The 12,422-nt window shown below is 49.5% G+C and overlaps 1 long non-coding RNA gene across 1 annotated transcript in view; it reads left to right on the forward strand.

The window, feature by feature from the left end:
- LOC140597508 (uncharacterized) overlaps positions 1–12,159 on the forward strand; it is a 17,897-nt gene extending 5,738 nt beyond the window's left edge. Inside the window, exon 2 of the long non-coding RNA XR_011999341.1 lies at positions 8,927–12,159. This is a non-coding gene — a long non-coding RNA (uncharacterized lncRNA). The remainder of the gene's footprint in view (positions 1–8,926) is intronic.
- The last annotated feature ends 263 nt before the right edge of the window (positions 12,160–12,422 follow it).

Raw genomic sequence — 12,422 nt, forward strand, 5'->3', positions numbered from 1 at the left:
GAGAGAAAGAGAGGCAGAGGGAGAAGCAGGCTCCATGCAGGGAGCCCGATGTGGGACTCAGTCCTGGGACTCCAGGATCATGTCCTAGGCCGAAGGTAGCACTAAACCACTGAGTCACCAGGGCTGCCCTTTGGTGAAGGTTCTAAAGACACTTGGGTGTCTTTAGACACCATCCAACACCATCCAACACCATCCAACAAGCCAGGATGTTCTAGGCAGAAGAAACAGGATACACAGAGGTACCAAGGTATAAGGAAGCGTGGTGTATTCTGGAAGAAGGGTCAGCAATTTAAAACGGAGGGCGCTTGGGGTAGCAGGGAAAAGCGCCGTCCTGTCGCCTCCATAAAGTCAGGGTCATGGATGCTAGAGTCAGGTGAAGAATTATCTGAAATTTTACCAGCTGTGGAAATGTGAAAACAAGACACAAGGTCTCTTAAAGCAGTGAAGCCAATTACTAGGAACCGACTCATTTGGGGTCTCGGAGCCCTGAAGGGAAATCCAGCCTAACTCCCCGTAGGAGAACACTACTTACTGGTGGTACCTTCCATGTGCCCATCACCAAGGTTCAGAGCCATTTGGAGAAAAACATGACCTTTATTGCCTGAAGTCCACGAATGGAATCTGCTGAGATGTAGGTAGGAGGCCTAGATGTCATATCACCTGATGGTCACTGGGTGTTTGCATTTGCATCTGTGGCCATCGCTGGTACGGAAAGCAAGAAGTGATTTCTACGCCGTGGAAACTTGGTGATCCACCAAGCACAGTTGGGGCAGGCTGGTCATGTTTTGGGTAGCGTACTTACAGAGCCTGTTTCTTTGATCCTAAGTGGAAGACTACCCCTAAAGCAAGCCAGATATCTAGAAAGGCTGAGGATATTGTTCAGCATTTCTTGGGGATAGTTCTCCTGCTTTCTCCAACTACACCTTAAGGATGGAGTTAATATAAAAACCAGTGAGCAAAGAGAAGACAAAGTTACACCCTGGAAGCGGGGAGTGCATGATAAAGAGCCCAGTGGGACCGCTATTCACACTCTGTCTTTGGCACTAGCAAGACAAATATGAACAGAGTGGTGGCCAGTGTGTCCAGGAGCTTCGAAGGGACAGAAGCACCACAACCGGATAGAGTCCCCACCAACTGGCCCCCACGCTATCGGCACAGCTCACAGAGCCGGCCAGTGGGGTCAGCCCTCAGGAGACAGGCTGACAAGGCCCTACCGGGGGCCGCCAGCCAGGAACAGGTACCCGGGAGTCGTGCTGGGCCCTGCTCCTGCTGAAGGATGAAGAGGGGAAGTGGTACCAGAGCCTCTGAGAGCAGCTCCACTAGGGAGTTTGCTAGAAGAGAGACAGTGATGCAACTCTGCAAACCAGAGGAGAGCTGGAGAAAAGGGTCTGTGACATCCCATCTTGGGACCTTTGGTGCCACTCTAAACCAAAAGTAGTGTCATCTAGTAGTAGGAAGGGGCAAGTGGGGAGGAGAAGCGGGGAGGAGAAGAGGGTTTCACGAGCATTGTGGGGGTTACCCTGGGCGTTGCTGCTGGTGTGCTGTACGGAGTAGAAACGAAGGCCAAGGATGGGCTAAGGAAAAACATCCACATTCAACCTGTCAGGACCTTCTATAAATAAGGAAAAAGATCCAAATTCACTAAATATATATATATATATATATATATATATATATATATATATATATACCCTTGCTGTTCAAGGTATATGTTCAAACAGCATGGGTTTGAATCTCATGGGTCCACTTACAAGTGGATTTTTTTTATAAATACGGTACTGTAAATGTATTTTTCTTATGAATTTCTTTTTTTAAAGATTTTATTTATTCAATAGGGAGAGAGAGAACGTGCACAAGCAGGGGGAGGGGCAGAGGGAGAGGGAGACACCCCACCGAGCAGAGACCCCAATGCGGGACTCAATCCCAGGACCCCAGGATCACTGTCTGAGCCGAAGGCAGATGCCCAAAGACTGAGCCACCCAGGTGCCACCCCCCCTTAATAATTTTCTTAATAACATTTTCTCTTCTCTAGCTTACTTTTTTTAATAATAAATTTATCTTTTATTGATGTTCAATTTGCCAACATACAGAATAACACTTTATTTTAAAAATACACTATATGTATTTTTTGCAAATACACTATACAATGTGTAATACACTATGTGTAGTTTATGTAATACACTATACGTACTTTATTGTAAATACACATAATATACAAAATACGTGTCAGTCAATTCTATTACTAATAAGGCTTCTGGTCTATCAATAATAAATAAGGCTATCAATAATTAATAATTAAGTTTTGAGAAGTCAAAAGTTGGATGTGGATTTTCAACTGCACGGAGCTGCTATGCCCCTCATCTTCTCCTTGTTCAAGGGTAAACTATGTGATGAACAGATATATTCAATATCAACCTCTGTATATCACTGCATATGTAACCCATTATATATATAAAACCCTTTATACACTGTGTATACGTGTCTGAAATCCATTATACATCTGTCAAGTCAATTATCAAGTTCCTACATGTGTCAGGCATTGATCTTGGTATCTGGAGTCAAGCAGACTAGGTCCTTGCTCCGTAGATCTTGTATTCCAGGGCAATTCCAGGGCAAGGAGAGCAATAAGTGACACAATGCAAACACCGCACGTCAGGTGGCAGTGGGCACTATAGGGAAACAGAAGTGAGGTAGGAGGTAGGGAGAGATGGGGGAGTCAGCAGGGAGGGCCTCCCTAATAAGGTAATAGGCTTTTAGCAGGTGGAGATCTCCAAGCAGAGGGCCTGGAAGATGCAAGGGCCCTAAAGTGGAAAAGTAGGGGGGCAGGCGGCTGGCACCGTGAAGTGGGTGACAGGGAAAGTCATAGAGATGTGGTCAGACATAGCAGGATCCAGGTCACGCTAAGAAATTTGGATCTTACTATTTTTTTGTAAAGATTCTATTTATTTATTTGACAAAGCGCGTACAAGCAGGGGGAGTGCTAGGCAGAGGGAGAGGGAGAAGCAGGCTCCCCACTGAGCAGGGAGCCCAAGGTGGGGTGGGGGGGGCTCGATCCCAGGACCCTGAGATCATGGCCAGACACTTCACCAACTGAGCTACCCACCCATCCCCCCACCCCCACCCCCAGGATTTTACTTTGATTGACTTGGAAATCCAAGGCTTTGGTGCTTGGAAAGTTATACTTAGAGTGGGAAGTTACTATTTATTGACTTGCTTACCTATTTTACAATCTTTTTTTTTAAGATTTTATTTATTGATTCATGACAGACACACACACACAGAGAGAGAGGCAGAGACACAGGCAGAGGGAGAAGCAGGCCCCATGCAGGGAACCCGATGCAGGACTCGATCCCAGGACCCCAGGATCATGCCCTGGGCCCAAGGCAGGTGTTAAACCGCTGAGCCCCCCAGGGATCCCCCTTATTTTACAATCTTCAACGTATATGAATTTTTACACCTTTTCTAATTGACAGCATACTAGGCACTGTGGATGGTAAAAGCCCCACACAAACCTATTTCCAAGGGATTCCAGCCTAGCTTGGGAGAAAGCTCACACTCCAGGAAACATTTGGGCCACACAGTAAAGATCCTGTGCCCCCTATTTTCCTGTTTCTCCCTCGGATCCAGCCTTCCACCCCATTCTGTGCCACAGGGGGCTTTACAGAGGCATCAAGGGGCGCCCTCGCCCATTAGCTTCTGGTTGGGTTTACCATTGGAAGGTCCTGGCAAGAGACCAAGGGTAATAAGGGGACAATAGGGTCAGGCTGTTCATCTTCCTGGCTCGCCCCAAGCCAGCTCACCTCAGATTGGTTATGGCCCTTGAGTAAAGGCCTCAGCTCATGTCGGGAGCCCTTTCCTATGGCAACAGCTAGTCCCCAAGGGACTTGGGGACTTGGACACTCCTCAGTCCCCCTGCCCCTTCAAGCCTGGAGGCGCCCAGGGTTTCTTGCTGTGGCTGGCTCTACGGGCTGGATTTTCCCTTCGCCCTATCCACACTCCTGAACGTAGTCCTTTCATTAAACTCTCTGGGTCCTCTGTAGGATAGGTCGTGGGATCTAAATGTCCTAGAACTCGAGAGGGCTGGGAGGATCTGTGCCCGTGGGAGGAATCAGAGTGGGATTCCTGGCAAAGGCACAACCTGCCCTGGGCCTCAGAGAAGGAGCAAGCAGACCATGCGAGCGAAGGCAGGGACTCTGCAGAGCTGAGGAGGAGGCCTGGGGAACAGGCATGGTGGGTAGGGCAGCGGCCCATCCGGGTCACTGATAGCAACCAATGCCAGAGGGAGGAGTTTCCACTTGGCCAGGAGGGAAACCAAGGCCACTAGAGATTTCTGAGGCTTGAGTTGACCTGAGACAAGTGGTTAGGAAGGAATGTGATTGATTTGGCTGCAGTGCCCCAGAAAGACGAGAGTGGGGAGGGGGCAGCAACAGAGACGCCCAGTTCGGAGGTGGCTTCCAGAAGGAGCTGAGGGGGGCACTGGGAGGCAGGGGCAGGTACTGGTCATTTGGATGCTCTCCCTGGAGCCCAGGGGAGGGGGAGGCCTTTGAAGTAAGGAGATGCCAGAAGTGATGGAAGCACCAGATGTTTTCCTCACTACCCTTGGGCCTCAGAAGCATCCAGAATTCCTCGAGCTGCTTATCCAGGCATTTTGCAACAAAGCTTATTAAGGTGATCAGTTCAAGGGAGACATAATTGTGAGATAACAAGACAGGGAAACTCGGAATCCAGAAAGATCCCTTCCCAGCGGCCCACAGACAGGATGTAGCGTTCACTCAGGGAGGATGAGTTGTCATGAAGGAGGAACAGACAGCGTGTTCCAGAGCCCCGTTTTATGGGCCAGGGTCTCATTTATTGTGAGGATCGATGCCCTGAGGTTGGGTACAGACTGTTTAGATTCAGACAAAGGGGTACCTGTCATTAAAAGAAAATGCAAAAATCTGAAGATGTCCCCCTCTTCCCTTCGTTGTCTTGGAGGAAGGAGAAGAGACACACTGACAGGATCTAGAATGATCCATGCCCCTGTTCACTAGGCAGCCCTGGGCGTTGAGGTCCCCTACACCTTGCAGGTCTGGTGTCTTTGGAGCCTCTCACTCCAGGCCTCTGTAGAGCAAGTCTGGGGATACAACTCTTGGCTACCCTTGGATATAGGTCTGTTATAGGGCAAATGCAGAAGAGTCTGGTTCAGGATAGTCCTGCTCATCAGAGTCAGCCACACATGCTAAACTGACTGCGGTTCTGGGGGCTTCTAAGACCTCAAGTTAGATGGAAAGAAGGCAGCACAGAGTCTAAGGCTAGGGACCTTCTCGAAGAGTAATGATGCCACTGGTGACACCTGAGCTGCCCGAGTATCCTCACTATCATAGCCTCTGTGAAGTAATAGAATTTTCACAACCATCTGCATGGAAGGTACTGTTATTGGTTCTGTTTTAGAGCTAAGGAAACTGAAGCTCCGAGAGGTCAATTAACTTGTCCAAGGTCACACAGCTAAGACACGAGGAGGCAGGTTCTCTGGCTGGAGACTGCATGGTTACAACTTTCAGGGCCAAGCAGAGATTTGACCCCATCGCCACCGCCATCACCACCTCAATCTCATTAACATTTCATGTCACAAAATAAACCCTCAATAACATCTCAAAATAAACTTCTCAGAGAAGCCTTTCATGTTTATATGGTCATTCAGCTGTGGTCATCCTCAGGAACCCGGTATCCGAGGCAAACCTACTTCACAGGTGGGGACAGTGAGACGGGAGGAACATGGCAAGTCCAGAGCCACAGGTAGGGGGAGAGGACCCGCATTAGGGTCAGAAGCTAGGTTTGTTGACTTCTAACAATTTCTTCTACGTCTTCCAAACCAAATTATTATAAAATTGCCTTAATTTCAGAGATGAGGGCATGAGTAATCCCTGAAACTCCATGCCACACAATGATCAAGCTTTGATGTCTTAGGACTTTGAGGGACAAATTCCTATTCAGACATTTCTGAGAACGATCTGAGTCTGGCCTTTATTAAAAAATCAGTTAAAAGAGTTAACTTTACTGGGTTCCAAAAAGTCCAAACACAAGTCAATTGATTTCGCGTTTATCCTGCTGTAGCAAATCAGTCCCCTTGCCTCAAGCAGATGGAAACATCAAGGAGCCTATGGCAATAGACGTGGGTGCCCTCCACCTACCTGGCTACCCCGTCTAGACCACCCTGGATCCCTGGGGAACTGCTTTTCACTAAATTATACATTTATTGGGGATCCCTGGGTGGCTCAGAGGTTTAGCACCTGCCTTTGGCCCAGGGTATCACCCTGGGGTCCTGGGATCGAGTCCCACGTCGGGCTCCCTGCATGGAGCCTGCTTCTCCCTCTGCCTGTGTCTCTGCCTCTCTCTCTCTCTCTCTGTGTCTCTCATGAATAAATAAATAAAATCTTTTAAAAAAATTATACATTTATGCACAGTTACACTCTTATTGAGGTTAAATGGGTCAACAATGCGCTTGCTCCTTAAGATCATATAAACCATCCCTGGATAATCTAAGCCCCCAACTCACTTGTTTGTTGTTTTATTTTCAATTAGCCTGGCAAAAGTAAGAGAAATTGTTTTTGGTGATCGAGTAATTTGAGTAATGGTTAAATGGTTAAATGGTTTTGGGACTTTTATATTTCAAGGGAGCTTTGACAAGCCGTGGCACTTGTCAGGTATTTCTCCTCAGATGGTATTGGACAAGCGTGCTGTTTACAAGTCATGTTCTCCGATGAAGGTTTTAAAACACAGGAAACCTAAAGGCCTGTAAGCAAGTGCGAGCGTTCAGCACCTGTGCAGGTGCATGGCCCTTGGACGGCATCTCCCGCTGGCACAAAACATAAAAATGCCCCAAGAAGTAATAACTACTGGTGGGCAGGTAATGAAGGTATCGATGGGTAAAGAGGAGATTAAGAAGGAATGTGTCCAAAAAGAAAAAAAAGAAAAAAAAAAAAGGAAAGGAAAAAGAAGGAGTGTATCCAGGGGGTCAGTAAAAAGAGGATTGCTTTTTTGGGGAAAGAAAAAAGAGTTTTCTCCTGGCTGGGAAGGAACCCCAAAATATATAAAATAAATAATAGAGCAGCTGGCAGGCTACAGACAGCACTAGTTGCCCCGAGGGCAGAAGAGAACCGAACCACGGCAGAGGCCTGGCAAGAATGAAGAGGAGGAAACAAGGGCAGGGAGAGAGAAGGGTCCTAGAGGAGAGGCCCAAGAAACTTCCAGAGGAAGGCGGGGCGCTGGCAGGTTGGGGGTGCCGCTAAGCGTGAGGCAAAGGGAGGAAACACCATGCAGAGGTAGGGCCAGGGTGCTGGGTGCAGGCCCACCGACCGCTCGGCCTGCGCCTCCAAGTCGGCTGGGCCTGCCCAGAACTGGATGCTCCCCTCTGGCTGGGCTTGCCACCCCCCAGCCTCTCCCCCCTCTCTCCTGCCCCCTCAGCCTTGTCTCTCGGCCCCCCCACACCACACATGCTCCAGCCCGGGCTGCTCTGCTCCGCCGGGCCCTCAGGCCTCAGCCAGAGCCACCAGGCCGGGGTGCTAGTCTCCCGTTATTTCGAGTCTCCCATTGGAGGGTGTGCAGGGTTACATGACCGGTGAGAAATGGGGCCCTAAACGGATTTGGACTCGGGGACGTCGGAAGCCAAAGCTCCCTCTTGGGGAGGGCACCCTGGCGGCCCCATCTGACCTGACAGTGCTGTCCTCTGCCTCTGTTGTCGTACTTCTGCACTCCCCCAAAGGCTGCTGACTGGAAAGGAAGAGGAATCTCCACAGAAGTCCTGACATCAGCATGGCCAACCCGAGCAGAAGCGAGGGTCTCTTCCTCATTTGCTCTCCTGTCTGTTTCCATGGCGCCGTGGGCCCCCCTCAGCCCTTATGTTGCCTTTCCGTGTGCGCCTACCTCCGCTGAACAGAGCTGCTTCCTCCAACGGCTGAGCTCTTAAGGCGGCGTCTGGGGAAGGAAAAGAAGAACAAGAAGCAGCAGCGGCAAGATCCAGGGAATTTATGCAAAGAAATGATCTCTCAAATGTGTGAACCTAACGTACGGAATGACGTGTCCCTGACGGGACTCAGCCGGCACCATGGTAGTTGGGAAGGGCACTGTTGGCCAATGACCTAACTTGGTAGAGAAAGATTATCCAACTCCAACAAGTTGCTGCCTCCTTCAGACCTTTCGGACAAACACAGAGGCGTCCGGGCCGCGGTATCTGGGGAGTTTCTTTCCTCCTCGAGAAATGAAAAAGGGACACAACCTCGTGAGGAAGGCGTTCCTCTGTCCACAGCTGTTGTGTGGTGGGAGTGACGAAATCTCCCTGACCCCCAGATTATGGAACAAGAATAAAAGCATGTGACGACCACCTGAAAAGAAATAATATCCTCTAGCTTGGCACGGCGGTGGGCAAGGGAAAGACATCTGTCCCCACCCTTCTTTTCAGCAAAGGCGCTCCCGTGGCGCCAACCGGCAGCGAGGTGTGTGAGGGCCTGTGTGTGGGGAGCGAGTCAGGGCGAAGGCTAATGGCCAGAGGAGTCACAGCCACACGGGCCAGCTGTGGGCCACGCCACGCCAGGCCCCGGCGCACTTACTGGGGACGAGGAGCCAGGCTTTCCCCCGGCAGCTCCCCACCTCAGGTTTAGCCCTCCTCGCCCTACTGTCAGCAGATCTCTCCAAAGTTTGCAGAGTAGGATGGGACCGTCTGGGCCAGTGACAAGCTACGCTGGTCTGTCAGCTTTCCCTCCAACCAGAGCTCTTCCAGCCTCGTTCTTTGCCCCTCGTCATTAGAAGTTTTCCCGAAAGGACTTGGGATTCTCTCTAAAACCGGAGGGTGGGTGAAGGTGACTGAAGTGGTCAGCCCTCTCTCTAAATGCTACGTCACTTTTTCTTTTTGTCTCAAGCAACAGTTGATTTTGTCTTCATCTCCCAACAGAAGCCTGAGGAGACTTTGATCTGTCGCTCGCGAGCCGCAGCCAGCATGAGGCCCAGCTTATGGACACGCTCATGCCTCCAGACCCTGCCCCTCCCAGACTTCTGGAGCTCGGCCTTGACTTTGTGGTCTTGCTTTTCTCTCAGCTCGCTGCCTCCATGGGGGGGGGGGGGGTGGTAGGAGGGAAGAAGTCACTCTCCCACCTAAGGTGTTAGCAGGTGAGAATTTGAAGGGAGTTCACCACTCTGGGGTTATCTGCTCCTCTCAATTATCAATCAATCAATCTGCTCTTCTTGATTATAAATAAATGAATAAATGAATGCCTTCCCTCAAATCTATTTGTATGAGTAGGAATGAAGCCACTATAAGACAAGAGTCTCTTTTTTTTTTATGATTTTTAATTTATTTCTTCAGAGAGAGAGAGAGAGAGAGAATGAGAGAGACTGAGAGGCCGAGACACAGGCAGAGGGAGAAGCAGGCTCCATGCAGGGAGCCCGACGCGGGACTCGATCCTGGGTCTCCAGGATCACACCCCGGGCTGCAGGCAGGGCTAAACCGCTGCGCCACCGGGGGTGCCCAAGGCAAGAGTCTCTTAGGAAAGTTTTCAGGAAGGCGGAACCCTTCCCAGACGCCCCCCCTCAAATCACAGCACCCTCCAACAAGGCTCTGGCAGCCAGCTTAGACTGTCCTAGCATAGAGACCATCACAGGCTCTGAACAAATGGAGTTGAAGCATCACCCAAATCTATTCAATCATCCAGTATTTCTTGCTTTTTCAAGGAAGATTCCTACATAGAATGATGGAGGCAAATGACTTACGAAGAAAATCTGTGAAGACCAGCCTTAATCATAATGGAAATCTCTCCTTCCACTTGTTCGTTCCAGCCAGAACTAGTTCTTTCCCATCAACCCTACATAATTTCTGAAGCCGAATATCCTTAAAAAAAGAATTCCAGGAGAATCTCGTAAAATGTCAACCTATTTTGGAAGCAGCAGAACATGACTCTGCCTCATTCAACATCATCCTTGGGCAACTTTATCATATGGAGATGACTTTAATTTGAGAAGACTTCTGCGAAAACCGTCACAAAAGCCCATCACTTTCATTTTTAAAAGTTCTGAAAAGGTCAGGGGTTATTTGGCATTATTACATCGTTTTTGCTCGTCTGCATTTGAAGAGGAGGACTTTGTATTGAAACAGAAACTTCAGGTCATATTAAAAAAATGGTTTCTCCTGTGTGGGAGAGATAATTGCTAGAACTACCTTGGAGTGTAATGGCTTCATTTAATCAATAATTAAAACTATTGGAATGCAAATGGCAATGCTAGAAGTTGCAACGTGGTCTAAAGACTGAGGGCAGTTTGCAGTTTGGTTTGGCTTATGCGGTGCTTGTTGAAAGATGTGAACTTAAACGCCAACATTTCAAAATCGGGAGGTCTCATAGAAACATCTAGACTCCGGGCTTTCCTGGAAATAAAGCCCCGTCCTGCGGGCCGACAAAGGGCCCTCCCCCCACATTCTCTCTGGGAGGAAACCTGTCCGGCTCCTCACCGCAGCCCCACCACCTCCTGTTAGAGCCCCAACCCTGCTCTACCCATCGCCCTTACTGAGCGGTCTGTAACAGGCATATGGGTCTCTAACCCCTACTTTGGGTTTTGCATCCCCTGAAGGTTTCCCCGCTGCCCTTTGCCGTCGTCCCGGATCAACCCCTCTTTTCCTCCCATTTCCTCTCCTCCTGCTCCCTGTCCCCGCACCACCGCCCTGCCCAACAGGGGTCGAGCCCCCATTTGGCCTTTCAAGCTTGCCTTGTGCAAAACCACACCTCCTGGCACAGGAAACACGGCTTCCCTCGTGCCCGAGAATCAAACCAGTTGAGATTTGGTACCAAAGAGCGTGGAGCCTCAGAACCCCTGCCTCCTGGAGACGTGAGACAGTAGCCCTGCCCTGTTTGCCCTCGGGGTTCCGCGGCAGGTGCTGCAGGGGGCTCTACTTTGGGGTTTGAGCATGCAAGTGACATGCCTACTACCTTTTAGGGAGGGTCGTCAAGCCCGCTTCCACCAAGGGAGCCATGCAGGTGTGTCTGGGTGCTGCGGGACACCTAGCCGCGAGGCATGCATTCAGGACCCAGAAGAATCCTAAAGCAAACTCCTCGCTCAACGTTGCAGCTTAGACAGCTAACAAATGAGGATCTGTGACTTGATGTGTCTGGTTTTGCACATCTGATCCCATTTCTCCAAACCTGTTCATCCCAGTGTGCTCCCTCCCCAGTGTCTCACAAAAGGCAACTCTGGCCTCTTAGCTGCTCAGGCTAGAAACCTGAGAGTCGTTTTTGATCTCTCCCTTGCTCTTACACCTCAGATCCCACCCGCCTGCAGGTCCTGTTGGACATACATCCCCAAAGGTACGGAATCCACCCGCTTTCACCACCGCCAGTGATACTAGCGGGGCCACCGATCCTTCTCGCCCCTGAAACACAGCAGCAGCCTCTTACCTGGTCTCCTCTGCCCCCTTTAGTCTATTCTCAATGTAGCTTCCATACTGATGTCTTGAAAAGGTAAGTAAGATCGCGTCCCTCCTAGGCTCAGAACTCCCCAAGTTTGCCATCAGTCAGGGCAAAAGCCAACTTCCTTAGAGGAGCCAACAGCTCCTGTATGACTCCCATGCCCTCTCCTCGCCCTCATGTCTCTACACTCCGCTCGTGTGTTACCCAGCCCTGTCTACTTTGCTCCAGCCACACTGGTCCTCTCGCTCTTCCCCTAAACACACCACACAGGCCCTACCTCGGAGCTTTTGTGTGTCTTAGGTCCTTTGCCTGGAATGTTCTTCCCCTAGAAAGTCCTCATCTCCCTGTGGTCTTTGCTAAACGTTACCTTCTTGGCGAAGGCCTTCCCTGACCACTGTATCTGAAGAGCTCCTTGTCGCCTTATATACCTGACTTCCTTGTTTTCCTTTAGTCACCCTCCACAATGTGTACCCTCCACAAGGTATACTCTCTGAGGGCAGGGACTTCTTTGTCATTCTTTTTCCCACTGCTGTTTTTCAGTACCTACAGAACTTCCTGAGACGTAATAGTTGCTCAATAAAATCCTGATGCATGAGTTAGGTGGAAATGCCATCAAATTAAACTTTTCTATTTTCAGCAGTGAAGTCTATGGAGAAGAGTGCGTGCTTCCAGTCATGAGTGTATTTGTATTATCTTTAAACAGACAGAAGCCCAAATAAAAAGATTTACTTTTTAGATTTTTTTTTTTTTGGATATGACCAGCAATTCCGGGTTTTTCAAAGCTAACTCCCTACTGCTGAATTCCAACTATGTGGAACCTTAATATCTAAATAAAGGAAAATTTACCATATCAAGGTAAGTCATAATGAGGGGTAACAGATTCAGTTTGGCTATTGTAGTTGACTCTGCTTGCTCTTGTCAACTGCACAGAGGATTCTAATGCATCTTGAATGAGGCCCTTTAGGGAGTCGTGTTTTGGCCTATAGGTCTGTGGGG

Source organism: Vulpes vulpes, unplaced genomic scaffold (assembly GCF_048418805.1).
Source record: "Vulpes vulpes isolate BD-2025 unplaced genomic scaffold, VulVul3 u000000647, whole genome shotgun sequence".
Lineage (NCBI taxonomy): Eukaryota > Metazoa > Chordata > Mammalia > Carnivora > Canidae > Vulpes > Vulpes vulpes.